Below are 14,626 nucleotides of genomic sequence, written 5' to 3'. Positions count from 1 at the left end.
TTAGGGGTTGGGGAGAAGTGGGAGACTGCTGCCCTCCTCTCTACCTCTTTCTGGCTCTCCTCTATGTTGAAGAGTGATTTATCTCTCTTCAGATCAGACTCTGGCATCTACTGTCTGCCAGTTTCTATAGGCAGGGTAATGATTTAAAGCCACTGTTTGCCTGGGGCCCAATCTCTGTGTTTCTCTTTCAGGCTTCTGGCCTCAGCAGAGCATGAGGCCAGCCATGTCTGTCCATGTGCCTGGCTGTAGGAAAGTCTGCTATGCAGACCCACTTCCTCCATGTTCATCCCAAGTTCTAGACTTAAAGGTAAAGAACAGATGCTCACTAGGCCCCATCAAGTCACATTCTTCTACCAGCTTCATCAATTTGTTACAGATATTTTGAGTTCCATCTGACTTGAATGTCCATTTCTTAAAAGGCTTAGAACTCAAATGGGTGAAGGGTGAGTTTAACTATGCCCTCACAAAACCCAGTAGGTAAAGAGAAAGAAAGATCCTGCATGATATCAGCTCTACTTCGCAATACTAGAAACCTAGCTGCTAGAATATGCAAACCTTTTTGGCAGGCCAGTAAATGTCCAAGACACCTTTTGGCATTATGCTTCCGCCTCAGGCTCCTCCAGAGCTTGTGATGAGAGCCCTAGGACACCTTGTAGATCAGAAACATCACAAGAGACATAGAGAGGAAAGTCCTGGGGAGCTAGGTGAGGTCATTTCAGAAAAAGCCTGGCTCATCATAGGACAGCATTATGGATGAGTACCATTAAGATGGATGTCAGGCCCTCTTGCAAGATGTCCCCGTCAGATACTGAGAATATTAACATAGAAGTGGAATATTCCCAGAGTGATTTACTACAGCACTTTATGGGATGTGGGAGCATTGTTTACGGTTGTTAGGAATTTGCAAATGCTTTTATTTTATTTAATTTAGCTTTAATTAGCCAGCATCATTGGTTTCAGATGTAGAGTTCAGTTACTCATCAGTTGCTTAGAACACCCAGTGCTCATCACATCAGGTGCCCTTCTTAATGCCCATCACCCAGTTACCCGCCCCCCACAACCCTCCTTCATCAACCCTCAGTTTGTTTCCCAGAGTTAAGAGTCTCTCATCATTTATCTCCCTCTTTAACTTTTTTCCTATTCAGTTTTTCCTCCCTTCCCTTATGGTCTTCTGTACTATTTCTTATATTCCACATATGAATGAAACCATATGATAATTGTCTTTCTCTGACTTATTTCACTTAGCATAATACCCTCTAGTTCCATTCACATTAATGTAAATGGTAGGTATTCATCCTTTCTATATCTTTGGGGTAAATACCCAGTAGTACAATTACTGTGTCATAGGGTAGCTCTATTTAACTTCTTAAAGGAACCTCCATACTGTCCTCCAGAGTGGCTGCACCAGTTCACATTCCCACCAACAGTGCAAGGTTTGCCTTTATCCACATCCTCAACATTTGTAGCTTCCTGTCTTATTAATTTTAGCCATTCTACCTGGTGTAAAGTGGTATCTCATTGTGGTTTTGATTTGTATTTCCCTGATGACAACTGATGTTGAGCATTTTTTCATGTTTCTGTTGGCCATGTGTATGTCTTCTTTGGAGAAATGTTTGTTCATGTCTTCTGCCCATTTCCTGACTGGGTTATTTGTTTTTTGGGTGTTGAGTTTGAGAAGTTCTTTACAGATCTAGCCCTTTATCTGTTATGTCATTTGCAAATATCTTCTCCCATTCTGTAGGTTGCTTTTTAGTTTTGTTTACTGTTTTCTTTGCTGTGCACAAGCTTTTTATCTTGATGAAGCCCCAATAGTTCTTTTTTTGCCTTGGTTTCCCTTGCCTTTAGAGATGTGTCTTGCAAGAAGTTGCCTTGACCGAGGTCAAAAAAGGTGCTGCCTGCGTTCCTCTCCAGGATTTTGATGGATTCCTGTCTCACATGTAGGTCTTCTGAATTTATCCATTTTGAGTTTATCTTTGTGTATGGTGTAAGAGAATGGTCTAGGTTTCATTCTCCTGCATGTGGCTTGACAGCATTTTCCCAGCACCATTTGTTTAAAAGCCAGTCTTTCTTCTATTAGATATTCTTTCCTGCTTTGTCAAAGATTGGTTGACCATAGAGTTGAGCATCCATTTCTGGGCTATTTTGTTCCATTGATCTATGTGTCTATTTTTGTGCCAGTACCATGCTGTCTTGTAATACAGTTTGAAGTCAGGCATTGTGATGCCCCCAGCTTTGGTTTTCTTTTTTTAACATTCCTCTGGCAATGCTGAGTCTTTTCTAGTTAGAATTACTTGTTCCAGCTCACGAAAAATGTTGATGCTATTTTGATAGGAATTGTATTGAATGTGTATCTTATGGGTTTTGGTGCACTTGTAAATGGGATTGATTCCTTAATATCTCTTTCTTCAGTCTCTGTTAGTGTATAGAAATGAAATGGATTTCTGTGCATTGATTTTGTATCCTGCCACATTGCTAAAATGCTGTATGGGTTCTAGCAATTTTGGGGTGGAATCTTTTGGGTTTTCTACATACAGTATCATTTCATCTGCAAAGAGTAAGAGTTTGACTTCTTCTTTTAGATTTGGAGCCTGCCAGCACCTGCAAGGATACTTTGTGCTGTTTGTATGTTAGAGTTTATTTTTACAGTTTGATATGTAAGGTGCTTTTCTCACTTTTCTAAATAGATAGGTGAGACTAAGGACATTTCATAGAGAGAAGACTAAAATGATTTGAAGAGAGAGAGGTAGATATACTATTTTTAAAGATCTACATTAATTTGTGGCATCAGATGGCCATGACAAAGGAAATTCTGCCCCTTTGAAATAACCCATGATCCATCTCACCCATAAGCCTTCCCTGATCATCACAGAAAATAATAGCTTCCCTGACCTCTTATGCCCCTGGTGTTTAGAGCCTATTCCATTCCACTGCACTTTCCATCCACTGTTTAGGATGGTCAGTCTCCCCAGTTAGATTGTCAACTTTTTAAAGAAGAGAATTGCATTTACATCTCAGACACATTAGTATCACCACATCATTTAGCATTTTGTCCTAGGGACATTAGAAGTAGATTAAATAGTTTAATTTTTTTTATTGGTACATCCTATATACTAAGAAGTCACATTCATGAATTTAACACTTGCAGTGTATATGCAATAGTCCAGGAACTATTCTGGGATTTGAAGCTACTCTGATATTTAGGATGATGAGAATAATACTAATAACACTAATATTTATAATGGTTTTAATAGCTAATAGTTATTGAGTATTTACAATATGCCAGGTACCATCAAAAACACTTCACGTATATTATCTCATTTAATGCTACAGAAATCTCCTATTAGGTAGTTATTATTAAGCTTATTTTTCAAATGAGAATGATGAAGCTTAGAGAAATAACTACAACATAATCTCTGCCCTTGAGTAGGTCACCATATGGTGGGAAGTCAGGCTATGAAATGATGAGGAGGAGGAGGAGGAAGAGACAGAAGATGTGTCAAGATGAGTGGTGTGTGTGTATGTGTGTGTGTGTGTGTGTGTGTGTGTGTGTGTGGTATAATAAGGCATCTCAATCAAATGAATCAGTACTTCTTTTCTTCATAAATTGAATGGGTATGATCCAGAGGTATTGATGAATGATCAACAACTGTATTTCCAAGTGTAATTCCAATGAATGTTGGTTGATATCTCATTTGTATTAATGACTAAGATGACAAATAATGAGAACATATATAAAAATTTCATTCATTTGTGAAGGATGTGAATAACTTCTTTGTTGACTCAGGTAACAATTTTCAAACACTGGAAGAACATCTCCTCAATTTTTTTGACTATTCACAAATGTGAATCTATAAGTACAACACACCCTTAAGTTAATGTGCACTAACATTTTCCCTATCACTTTATTATGTTTAGACCAGGGGTTAGCAAACTACAGGCCACTGGCTCCATTAGCTGACTGTTTTTCCCATTTTTAAGGGATTATAAATAAGGAGGAGGAAGAGTGAGGGTGGGGACAGGGATGGAGCAACTGAATGTGCTCAGTAAACCCTAAAAAATTTACTCTGTGGATCTTTATTTTAAAAGTTTACCAAGTCTTGGTCTGTGTAATCAACAAAACAATAAATCAAGCCTTGATTTGGTAGCATCACTGATTTCTACAGCGCAAATACTCCTTCTATGGATAATTTCAAGCTAACAATACAATGCAGAATTGAGAGGAGATGCATAGTCATGCATCATCATATAGTATTTCCACCACACAGAAATAAGACATAATTTCAAGAGTATAACCATAAAGTATTGTGAAATAATTAGGAAGTGTTGAGTTTTGAGTACTTATTACCTTTAAAATATACTTTTATTATACTGTAAAATTATAGATTGCATTTTCAATAATGGCTGTTTTTAACTGCCTCACAAAATTCTAAAATTTTAACAACTGCCTTTTGCAAAACAAAATCAGCTGGCCACAGTGTGATCACAGAAGCATCTGGTTACCCTTGATGATAATGTTAATGCTACAATAACCCATGTTTCCTATGAAGTAAGCAAGTCTAGCTGGTAGGACATGCTGAGAACATCCTTTAAGAGGTTATTCATTATAGTCTTATTTAAATTTGTGAATATTTTTAAAAATCTAAATATCTATTGATAAAAAACAGATAAATAAAACATTGCATATGTATATCATAGAATTCATATTATACCACAATGGTAATGCACCAACAATGGATAGATCTCAAAAACAAAACATGTGAAAGGAAGTTTCTGAAAAATATGTACAGGTAATGCAATTTATGTTGATTTAAGGAACAAAGAATCAAACCTAAATAATGCTGTATAGATATATCAAGTATGGTAAAGATATAAAAAACATGCAGGAGGAGGATGCCCCCTAAGTTGTATTATGTTGCCTCTGAGCAGTTCGAAAGAGCAAGAGAACAATGGGACAGGATGAGTAAGCAAAGAGAACTTCAATTTGATCTATTTATAATGTTTTGTTCCTTTCTAAAAAATGTAGCAAGTAGAACAAATGTTGGCAATTATTAATATTATTTGGTAGGAATAAGAGTGCTTATTAAATTATATAAACACATATTTTTAAAACCTCTAAGTGAAATTTAGAAGGCTTAAAACTATCACATTAGGCCCTGAATTATCCAGTGTACATCTAAAAAGAGTTTCTCTTCCATCCCACAAGATCAAGCAAGACGAAGACACAAACATGTTCCCTGCTGACAGAGCACAAGACAGACCTCTTTTTCAACTGAGGGCAGCCTTCATACCTTGCAGACATGCCATCTAATTGTGAAAAATATGAAAATATTTTGATTGGAGTGCCTGGTTTTATAGGTTGGGTTCCAAGTAATGATCGCTCCCCAACCAGTTTTGGACCAAAGTAGAACAAACATTCAGACCTCTCAGGGACAAGCTTAGCAGGGAAATCCTGTCTTTCCTCATATAGGCTTTCCCCCACCTTTGCAACGTCTAGAAAGTACAAACCCAGTGGTGCTTACTTATCATGCTTCAAGAAACAGACCTTCTCGCTCCCATCTGCAAACTCACATTGAGGCCTAGGTCCCCCTGCACTGCCAAAGAGATACCTGTTTGCCATAGATGCCTCAGTTGGAGCTGAAAGACTGGATGGAATCCTCTCATCATTCTGGAAACATGCACCCCAATAGGGTTACAAGCTTGGAATATCTCCATGCCCTACTTGTTGCTGCTATACACGCCAAGGACAGAGCCCAAGTCAACATTCAAGGAAATCCTAGCAGTGCAAAGACTTGTGACTGGGGCTGAGTCTTCTGGTCACTCTGTTAATGTGGCAGCTGTTGCAAATTAATGATACAAGGTGATAGTGGTGGTCTAATTCTTATCTGTTTAGATTCATACCCACTGTTTGGTGTTCCGGGACTATGGCCTGACACCATGATGCATGATTCAGAACAAGTTTTAGGGTGTCTGTTACTTTGCAGACCCTTTTGACTACTAGCTCACTAGCCCCATCTCATTCCATCACAAAAATGATGTTATTTCATGGTATAATTCCTGCTCCAGGGACTTAAAAAACACCAACTTCAATCCATTATCCAGATGGATTTGAATTCTTGTAGGTGTCTGAGAAGAAAAGTTTCAAAGGCTTCTCTTCCAAAGATATCTAAGATCCAAATGCAAGTTTACCCATCCTTTTCTCTAAACTTCTAAGCTCCAGCAAGAGAGATCTTGTAAAATAAATACTAAAATATTTAAAGGTACCAACTCTAGAATAAAGGTTATATTTTCATTCTGTCATTTAGTCCTCACAAGCATTTAATAAATGTATATTCTTCATTGGCTCCATTTCATAGAGAGGGTGAATGGAAACCTGAGTGTGTAAGTTACAAAGTGTAGAGCAAAGCTAAAACTACCAACATCCATGTGCTCCTGTCCAATCTTATCCCTGTCCTTCCCTTCATTCTTCAAAGTAACTGTTATTGAGTTTTAGACTGATACTTTCTAAAATCTGTTTTATGTATGTTTCTAAATAATAAGCTTCATTTTGCCTTTTTTATAAATCTTACAAAATAGTATACTTTATGTCATTTTTTTGACTTTTTTCACTGTACCATTGCTTCAACATCTAGATGGATGTTTGGAAAAGACTGATTAGTTTGATAATACAAAGTATCAGTGAGGATTTGGGGCAGCCTCAACTGCTTGTACTAGTGTAAATTAGTATAAACACTTTGGAAAACAACTGAACATTATTTTGTAAGATTGAACAACTGCATTTACTACTTCCCACCAATTCTACTCCTAAGCCAATACACAAAACTCTTGCATCCCTGCACCAGAAGACACATGCAGGAATGCTCCAGTAGCATTGCTCATAATAGCAAATATTGGAGGTTAAGTATTTTTGATATTGGGGATTATTCCTATACTCATTCTCTGAATAAACTATTTTTTGATCTAGGCAACATATTATTTGCTGTAGGAAAAGACAAAAATGTGGTTTTGTTTGTTTCATTAGTGTAAAGCAATTTAGATTAGTGCTAGGCTAAAGCATGGTTTTATGATTGCATCATACATTTAGGCTAAACATTTTAAAAATGACAACTTTTAAGTCCTGGGAATCAAAAAGATTAAACTCATAATTTAGTAGCAAATTCTCTGAATTCATTTGTCACAGCTTGGACAGAATGAGAATGTTGATGGCACAGGCAGACTGAGGAGAAATGAAAAGTTTATAGATATCAGGCCTCTGTTCCTCACACTCCCTCCATCTCCATCTATTGAGCATTGAAATCTGTCTCCTGTGTCGAGAACCATGTTTGTTGAGTCTGAGAACCTATTAGATTAACTTTTTGGCACTTGTTAACTATTTAGAAGTGTAGAAATTTTGACTTCATGTTCAACTTTAAAGAGTTTCTTTTTTGGAAACTTTTCTTCTCAAACAGTGAAGTTTGAGGTTTGACCTTTACCCCTAAATGAGTTTTTGTTGAAAAAAAAAAAAAGGAATGATTCATTTAAGATTCTTTAAAAATGAAGCACATAAGCTAAGAATTTCAATATTTGTTGCTTCTTTGGAGTAACATGTACACCATGTTATTTTTTTTTAAGATTTTATTTATTTATTTATGAGAGACACACACAGAAAGAGAGGCAGAGACACAGGCAGAGGGAGAAGCAGGCTCCATGCAAGGAGCCCGATGCGGGACTCGATCCCAGGTCTCCAGGATCAGGCCCTGGGATGAAGGCAGTGCTAAACCCCTGAGCCACCCGGGCTGCCCCATGTACACCATGTTAAAATGCATGCCAGAGTTTTACATGTACACATATATTATGTGTCAGAGTAAAAAAGACCTTCCAACTAGCAAAATGAAACACAAAATTCAGTTGTTAGTGAACATCTGGCTCTCATGTTTCCCCAATGCCAGCTTGCTCCTGCAGTCACAGCAAGATGTCCCTACATTTAATCCTATGATTCTACAAAAAAGAACAGATAACCCTATTAACTGTCAGAGGTTAAGTGACCTACCCATGATCTCTGGGTAAGTATCAGGAACAGGACCAGAACCCAGGCCTGAGGAAATTCTTTGTTCCTAGTCAGGCTGTTTCCTGCTTCTCCAGAAATTTTTATATGCAGTTCCCTGAAAAAAAAAATGCTTTGTTTTTATTTGTTGTTTTGTCTCCACCATTCCTCAAAATGCTTTGAGAACCCTATTTGACTTTTTCACATAACATTGTTTGCATTTTCATCAAATGAAAGGGAGGCTTGACAGCTCAACAGATACTCCACCATACCACATACAAGAATACCAATTACCACCCATAAGACAAGACTGATTGCTACTTGTCAATAGTTTCCTTCCTGATAACATTTGCTATAGCTACTGTAGGGAATGGGCTGGGCTCCAAGTTCCATAGAGTAAACAAGTAAGCTTCCTGCTGACCAAAGAGTAAGCTTTCCACAACCTGGGCCCTTTGCCTCCTGCCATATCTGTTTCTTTCCAAGTATAACTAGACAGTAACAGTTTTTTAAGCACTAACTGCAGAGATGCATGTGGCGGGGTGGGGTGGGGGGCATGAAAAATAGCAAGAGAGTGTTTCAACTCTTGCTATAGAGGATTAACAAAGGAATGAGAATTTCTGATTGTACTAGAGAAGAATGTGACATTTACTGCCTACCTTCCAACTCACCATACACCTGTGCAAGCATGCTCATGCACATGCACGCATACACACACACACACACACACACACACACACACACACATACTGGATCTAAACAATTCTTCAGGATGTTAAGTGGCAGAACCTAATATCTTTACAGTGGTTTGAGAACCACTCCATTGCAACAGTCTCCCAGGTTAAAAAGGAAAGACAATGGTTTGCGGAAGGTAAGTCTACACTATCATCGGAAAGGTAGAGAGAAGAAACTAGTGCCTTACAGAACTCTTGCAAGGTTCGAGATTCAGAGAGATGATTTGAAATTAAGAGAATTAATAATTTACCCCTTGCTTAATCAATTTGAATATTCTTTGCTTCCTGATACATTATGGTAAAAAGATTGTACACTTAACAGCTCATAACAGGAGAGATATTATGTAATGCAAATAAGGAAAAATAAAGAAAAGAGAAGGTTGAATATTCCTGATTCTTCAGAGGAGAAATTCTCCCAAAACCTACAAGGCTGTAGCATGAAAATGCCCAAGTGGCCCTGGAAACAAGCTGAGAAGCTCTCTGTCTTGGGGGCTGCCTTGGACCTAATACAGCATACCTCCTCCATTACTCAGAATGCATTGCCCCAGATCTAACAGTCTCATTTTCTACTTGAGGCTTTTAATATGCTCGTGAATTCCTCAGAAGCAGAAAGGATTCAAAGTGGTACTTTGTGTGAATGAACAAGGCTGGGGAGGCTGAAAGTCAAAATAAAAATGCAGAGATAGAAATCAATGTTCTTAGGCTATAGATTAATACATTTGCAACTGTGTGCAGAAATATTTTTCTCTTAAGAAAAATTCACTGGTTGAGACTTGAGCAGAAAGCCCTGTTACCATAAAATGGGGGGTCTATGTTATTCTTGACAAAATCTCTGTGGACACCGATTCATCCTTAAAGGATGAATGGTTTCTACAACTCTGGAGTTAAAAGTCATATTGATAAAAGAAGGGATCTTAACTCTTTCTTCCTTAACACTTCAACCCCCACATTTGTGGGTGTTAATGCCTTCCTCACACAGTTTTTGTGACTAATAACATACCATAGGTGACAGCACTCCAAAAAAAGACAAAGCGCCATATAAATGGAACATCCATGAGCTACAGTAGGAGTTTTGAGCTCTGACTTTCCAGGTACACCTCAGTTAACCAAGAATAGTTTCCTGGTTGTATAGGGTAGGCAGTCCCCTTGGGCAAGAAGTCAGGTAATAGAAGAACCAGTCTATTTCTATAAAATATGTACTAAATGCCACACATTATACTAGGAACATTTTAGCCCTTTGCCTCATTTAGTTCTTGCAAAAACTCTGTATGAATAATTATCCCTACTTAATAGATAGGGAAAATGAGGCTTGTATTAGAGGTTTGTCAAGTGAAGGAAGCTGTAGTGACTGCCCTTCATATAAGAGGCTACAAATGGCAGGTGTTCACTTTAGACACTTATCCCAGCTAGAGTATGGATGTATTCCCCAATGTTAGTCAAGTCCTGAGGGGGATTTGTTGGTGGCTTTTACTCTCTAATAAAAGGTATATGAGAGGAAGCATGCTACTTTTCTCCACTGCATATCCTCATCTCTTTATGTGAGATCTGGAACTCTTGTAGCCATCCCCGACCATGACAGCTGGCATTACCAATTCACCAAAGGGGTAGAGGTGAGAAAGGGAAAGTGCTTTTGCACCATTCATAATACCATAGCCTTGAGCCACTGAATTAACCAACAGGGACAGTCAGCTTCTGGATATCTCCTCATTAAAAAAATGTCTTTGGTACTCCTTTTTATTTACCCAAAGGAGTTGAGAACATATGTCTACACAAACACATGGACAGAGATGTTTATAGTATATTTATTCAGAATTGATAAAAGTTGAAAGAAACCAAGATATCTTCAGTAGGTGAATGGATAAAGTAACAGTAGTACATCCAGGCAACAGAATATTATTCAGCACTAAAAAATATATGAGTTATCAATCCATAAAAAGACATGGAGGAAATTTAAATGCATATTATTATATGAAAGAAACCAAAGTGAAAAGGCTACTTACTGTGTGATTCCAATTATATGACATTCTGGAAAAGGTAAAACTATAGAGACAGAAAAAAGATCAGTGGTTGTGGATGGGGGGGCAGTGAGTAGAATAGGCAGAGCACAGAGGATTTTTAGTGCAGTGAAAATACTATATATGATATTATAATGTTGGGTGTATGACATTATACATTTGTTTAAACACATAGAACCAAGAGTGAACCCTGAGGTAAACTATGGACTTTGTGTTGATTACCATGTGTCAATTGTAGGTTCATCAGTTGTAACAAATGTCCCACTCTGGTGAGGGATGTTGATAATGGGGGAGGCTGTGTAAGAGAGGACACAGGAGGGATATGGGAACTTTCTGTACCTTCCTTCAGTTTTGCTGTGAACCTAAAACTGCTCTAAAAAAATAAAGTATTAATTTAGAAAAAAAAAAGAAAAGCTTTTGGGTTAAGCCATTGTAGTCAGGACTTACTGCTCCCAATCTTCCTAACTGGTCTGCCTCCCATGGCGACTTTGAACAAATGGAGGAATGAAGCAATTTACTAAGCTAAGGACTACAGGCTGCACCAGTCAGAATCCAGTTAGGAAAGAGAAACCACATTAGTTATTTTAAGGGTGAAATGTATTATAAAGACTTATTAACTTGGTATTAAGAACTGAAAGAGCAAAAAGAGAACGGGGTACCATGGCATAGATATTAATTGTAGCTGTTACCCCTAGGGCTATGGGAGCAAAAGGAGGAGGTTGGATTATTATAGTTTAGAAGCTTAGAGGAGGATCTCCTAGGACCTGAGACCCCCATGATTATTGTAGGGAAATCAGAAGATTGGTACTAGTTTGTTTGGGAGGTCAATAAGGCTGTTTCTGAGAGGATGAGGGGAAATTGCTGCTACTGGAATTAATTGCCCACACTAGGGTAAAGAGGCATTGCTGTGTTTACACAGATCAGAAGAGGAGCAAACAGGACGAAGCATGCCCCATCATTCTCTTCAATTCTGAAGCTTCCTTCTGGGGCCCATATTGGCAGATCCTAATAAAGAGCTGCTTGCAAAGCATAAACATGGCTTCAAAGTACTGGCCTCAGCATCACAGAGCAGAATCTAGGAGGGAGTACTTGAAGCTTTGAGAAAATAATTAACACAAAAGGTTCATTAGTTTCCTGGGGCTGCTATACCAAATTACTACAAAATGGGTAGCTTCAAACAACAGAAACTTATTCTGTCAGTGTGGAGGCTAGAAGTCTGAAATCAAGGCATCAACAGGGCCATGCCCTCTCTAAGGGCTCTAAAGAGAATCCTTCCTTGACTTTTCTAGCTTCTGGCGGTTGCCAGAGATTCTTGACATTCCTTGGTTGTAGCTGCATCACTTCAATTTCTGCTTCTGTTTCACATGGCCCACTTCTCTCTGTGTGTCTGGATCTTCACATTGCCTTCTTATAAGGACACCAGTCATTTGGTTTAGGGCTCCCTCTAATCTAGTATGACCTCATCTTAACTAATTACACCAGCAAAGACCCTATTTCCAATTAAGGTCACATTCTGATTCCAGATAGTCATGACTTTGGGGGGGGGGGGATACTATTCAGCCCAGTAAAAATGGTTTAGTTTTTTATCATAGGATTATAGTCTGGGAGGATCTCAGGGCTGGAGTGTGATTTTAGTTGCTGGATTATCTGTCTGGATAAATGGTCCATGATACAGCAGATCCAGAGAAGAAAGGCATTTATATTTCTATGAGAACACAAAGCTTTTCTGACTCTGCACAAAGCTTAAGATGTTGGTTGGCTCTTTCAAATGGGATACAAGGATCCTCTTATTTTTAAAGACTGAAACCAAGAAAAGAAAAAGAAATAAATAAAATAGCCAAGTAAAGTTCAGCTAAAATAAAACTAGGTATAGGTAGAAGAAATGAATCCATATTAAGAGTCCACTATGTGTCATATTCTTTGCATAGTATCTCTGTGATCTGTCTGGATCAGAAGCAATGCCAACCCTGCTGTACATGCTAGGTGAGGAGATTGGTCAGACAGCAGTGGAGAGCATATGACATATACCAACTGGTGACTCTGAAGTGCAGTTCAAACAAAGGATGCAGCAGACATTAATGAAGTAGTTTTAATGGGACAAAGGCTAATGAGCAGGAGATAGTGGATTTAATATATTTATGTTCTTTTCAAAGCAACTTTTTCTAGACTACCTGGATTCAAATCCTAGTTCTGACTCCTACTATCTGGGTACAAATGCTTTAGCTATTCTGTGCCTCAATTTCCTAATCTGGGAATTCTAAAATAGGTATGACAACAGTACGTACCTCATAAGGTTGTTATAAGAACTAAATAAGTTAATATTTGTAAAATACTTAAAATAGTACCTAGTATGTATCATAGTATTTGTGATATAAAACAGACTTGGTAAGTGATACTAGGGAATTTCTTGTGGTATTACAATGACACCCCCAAGAACTGTAATTGTTGCTTATGCCATATATTTTTATTTGTATGAGGTTTCCTTTCAGAATATTTTAGTCAGGACTGTGAACAATACTTGGTACGTATGTGTGTGTTGTATATACACACAGGCATATGTGGGGGTAGGGTGGGGGCAGGGCAAGTTACAGGAAAGAGGAGTATAGAGCCAACAGAGATGGGTCACTTTAGTAGATTTTTGCATTTCCTTCTCTTACACCTTTAGGAAACCCACTCATATAGAGTCCACGTGGGCTGCTGGATTATCAATCACAGTGTCACCATAATCCCTGAAGCTTGATACAGATATGCCAAGAGAAAGAAAGGTCTCCCTCTCTTTCTTTGGATCCTAAGTTATCAAGATATGAAAAGGAGGCTGGTAACTGCTTTTTTTCTATGTGTAAAAAGCCTGGCTGAGAACACCAAAGTCAAAAAATGAGAAAAAGAAAAAGCTCTTTGCATCAGACTGTACCTGAAACCCTACTTTGGGTATCCAAGTAACACCATCCATTATTTTTTCTTTTGTGTCTATGCTAATTTGAGCTGTTTTTGTCTTGTGATACAAAAGAATACTATCTAATCCACCTGAATCATCCAATAGAGATATTTTTATTTTCTAAATGAAGGTTTGGGTCAGTAAAAAGTGTGGCATTCCAAGGAGATAACCAACACCCAACTCAAGAATCTCTGTTCCAAGATGTCCTCACTATGAACACAAATGCACATTTTGGCTTCTTCACATAGGATCTTCTCAGACACTGTTTCTCACACAGCTTGCACTCACACCTGGGCCACTGAGGCATGACTTCCCTCCCAAGTCAATCCCTGCCTCAGGTCCCTACATCAACATCTGCCCACTTGGAAGTTCAAGAGAGGTCAATGGAGCAATCAGAGCCCCAGTTGACAGACTTGAGGGAACCCTTCCTAGTCCCTGTACCTCATCAAACTTTACAGTGCACTGAGTTGATTTATGAGAAAAGGTTATTAAAGCATAAAGAGCTCCTGTTGGAGAGAAAATTATCTGTATAAACAAAGTGTTGTTATGGGAATCAGAGAGGCCACATGCAGGAGAGGTCATTAAAAAAACCCTGGCATATCAATCTCTTTTAAATCACTGAACTCACATGGGAGAAGTTAACTAATCTTTATATCTCACAGGTTTCCTTTTGATCATTAGTCCTTACAGCTCAGAAGGGGACATTCTCAGATGCTAAACTGTTGAGTACTTTAAATTAGAAAGAATTTCTAAGACAGAAGTCGTGATGTTGGATTTTTGAAGGAGAGCTCAATTAGAGACTGCCTAGTAATACAGAGCAGGCATTTCAGTCCCTGGAGTGTTATTTTCTCTCCTACAAATGAAAGTCTAATTTCTTTTCTTTGCCTCATTTGACAAGATTTGGTATTTTCCACTCTTTCTCCTA

The sequence above is a fragment of the Vulpes vulpes genome, chromosome 4 (assembly GCF_048418805.1).
Source record: "Vulpes vulpes isolate BD-2025 chromosome 4, VulVul3, whole genome shotgun sequence".
NCBI lineage: Eukaryota > Metazoa > Chordata > Mammalia > Carnivora > Canidae > Vulpes > Vulpes vulpes.
The sequence above is the reverse complement of the archived record's forward strand: the minus strand, read 5'-3'. Positions refer to the sequence as shown.